Source organism: Peromyscus leucopus, chromosome 6, assembly GCF_004664715.2.
Source record: "Peromyscus leucopus breed LL Stock chromosome 6, UCI_PerLeu_2.1, whole genome shotgun sequence".
NCBI lineage: Eukaryota > Metazoa > Chordata > Mammalia > Rodentia > Cricetidae > Peromyscus > Peromyscus leucopus.
The window spans coordinates 20,232,691-20,235,724 of record NC_051068.1 but is presented as its reverse complement, the minus strand read 5'-3'; the positions used below and the strand labels follow the sequence as shown (position 1 = coordinate 20,235,724).

General features: G+C 40.9%; 1 pseudogene; it reads left to right on the top strand.

Moving 5' to 3' along the window:
• The first annotated feature begins 648 nt into the window (after positions 1-648).
• On the top strand, positions 649-921 carry LOC114681867 (annotated as a pseudogene).
• The last annotated feature ends 2,113 nt before the right edge of the window (positions 922-3,034 follow it).

Genomic DNA, 3,034 nt, shown 5'->3' with positions numbered 1-3,034 from the left:
CCAGTGAGAGACTCTATCCCAAAAGACAAGGCAGAGAGCTCCTGAGAAATCACACCTGAAGATGTTCTCTGGCCCCATCATGAACTTGAACACATATCACATCCACACACACACATGCACACAAATGCAGATGAACACATGTATTGCACATAAGCATGTGTACACAGAAAGAGGTACAATATGACAGAAGGATGTTCCTAACAAAAGAGTGGTGTTACTGTGTGGTTTTAGCCTGGAAATAGTTAAAATCCTCTAAATCTCATTTTATTTCTTTGGTCTTCTTTGTGTGTGTGTGTGTGTGTGTGTGTGTGTGTGTGTGTGTGTGTGTGTTGTGTGCATGTGTGTGGTGTGTATCATTGTGCTTTGGTGTACAGGTAGAGGCCAGAGAACAACTTTGTACACTCAGTTATCTTCTTCCATGTGGGTCCTGGGAAGCAAATTCAAGCTACTGGGCTTGGGCAAGTGGCAATCTCATCAACTCAAAATCTTTATCATTTGGGGATGGAACATTTAATATTTTAATATCTTGCCTAAATAGGTGAGATATTAAGAAGCAGATAAAAAGCAACCACACCAGTTGGTCTCAGTCTGTTCGTTGCACTGGCCTGAGGTGCAAGCTTTCCTACTTTTCTTCTCTGTACCTACACCATGACCCACGGGCAGATCTAGTTCTTAGACAAAAACTTAGACAAACACTGGCAGGCCAGATTACCTGGAGAACGTCCCAGACAAGCACCAAAAAGTCACTTGATATCTGAAGAGGAATGGAGGAGCCTTAATGTCCAGCAGAACCTAGGATGGGTTCATCACATGATTCAGAAGCCAGAAGCATTCACTCTTCTGTTCAGAAGACCTCTTCCAAAATTGCAACAAAAATACAATCCATCTCGACCTAGTCATGAGGCTAAGACAAGCAGATGATAACAAATGATGTCATGTTGGTGGGAACATGGAGAGCACACTCACAAATATATATTTTACATATGTATATATATATATATATATGTGTGTGTGTGTGTGTGTGTGTGTGTGTATACAATAAATACATGTAATAACATATATACTTGTAACAATAATTAATTTAAAAAGGGACTATGTTTGATTGACTTTTTTCTGGAGTTTGAAAGAGAACAGAGAAGTCTATATAGGAGGGTTTCAAAGGAGGAAAGGGAAGAGAAAATGTTATTATGACTTCAAAACATTACATGAAACCCATACCTGTCACTGTTCTCAGAGCCAAGAACCTGTGGTCAAACATTTTATAGGCCTTGGGGGCAAACTACTATTACTCTTGACATAGTATAAAGCTGACCCCTAATGACTTATCATTATACATCTGTCAAACCTCATCAGAAAAGCTTCTTGGTAGCAGATGACCATAAAAAGACCTAGAACTGCTCAAGGTACAGAAAATAAAAGACTGCAGAATGCCCAGCAATAAATGGGACATTAATATCACAGCCCTCCTCCCAAGGCTCAGGGATCATTGCAGAAGAGGTTTTAAAAAGATGCTAAGAGCTAGAGCTAGTGGATACTATAAGGAAAGACTGTTTCTCAGGCACAGCAGGGCAGCTGCACACATGAACTCATAGGGGTTGCAACAGCATGTGTAAGACTTACACAAGCTAGAGTCATATAAAATCTACGTATGAAAGGGGAAGGGTGGAGATGAAGCACCACCACTAGCAGAGCAGCTCTTGACAGTTGATAGCTACAGAATGAGACAGAGTCCGTGTTCTTTAAAGTTGTGGCGCTTGATAAGCTGAACGTCTTCCACTGGATCTCACACATTTCAGAGTGTATGGGAAATGCGAATGGGACTTAGGTTTAAAACAAAAAGAGAAGACTCAAAGTTGGATGGGTATGGAAGGCAGAGTGGATCTGGGAGAATTTATTATTATTATTATTATTATTATTATTATTATTATTATTATTATGTGCATGGGCTGTAGCACCACCCAATGAGTCCCTTAGCCATGTGCAGACTGTTCATCTATGCATGAGCATGAGTGATACATTTCACAATAGAGCCCAGCTAAACACACTTGCAGTGTGATTTAAAGGTTAAAGATGTGTTTCATTTAGAAGTTCCTTCTTCATATATACATCCCCATTTTCCTGTATCTCTTACAGTTGTTAGTCTGTGGGCTGCCTTTAAAGAAATGCTTCAGTAAAAATAATGAAAGCTCAGATCTTTAGGCTAACTAGGTGACTCCATTTACTTCTGTCACTGCAGATAGAAGCCTGGTCAAATATGAGAATTCTTCCACATAACATGAGCACAATTCAGCAAAAACTAAAGGAAATTAGCACCTCACTCCTTCATAGGGTGTAGACTGAAAAGCAAAGACCCGAAGAAACTGGAATCAAAGGGTTCTTCTCTCCATTCTGTGCTAGACCTGCCTTTCTATTCCTGGGCATATCTTTATGAAAAAGGAGAAAAAGGAAAAGAAAGAATAGAAGGAAGGGAGGTAGGGAGAGACGGAGGAGGTAGGGAGAGACGGAGGGACGGAGGGAGGGAGGGAGGGAGGGAGGGAAGAGAAGGAAAGAAAGTTAAGCAACTGAGTCATCCCCGCTGCATGCCTCCAGGCCCCGTTGGCTTCCAAAGGCCTGTCTCTAAACTGCTATAGAAAGTCAGATGAGTTTTCATTGATAATTTTCCAGCTGCTCACATTCCACTGGACTATCAGTTAGAGACAGTTAATGGGAGTCTAGTGTCTAGGACAATATCAGATAAAGTCCCTGGCCTGGCATGGGCACTCTGGCCAATGTACTATCCCATTTCCCACATTTTTTGGTCTTCTGTTTTTTATTCTACCCAGCAGCTTGCATACATCTCAAGAATTTTGTCTAGGTCTTTGATGATCCCTAAAAATGCCCATAAATCACTGTGGGGTGATTTTATTTTGTGTGTTGCCACATGAACTCCTGTGTGAAGATTTGATGACGCAAATTTGAGACTCACACAAAGCATTTTAACAACATTGACAGTTAGAATGGGTACCTGCCAGGCACATCCTTGAACTTCTGAAAA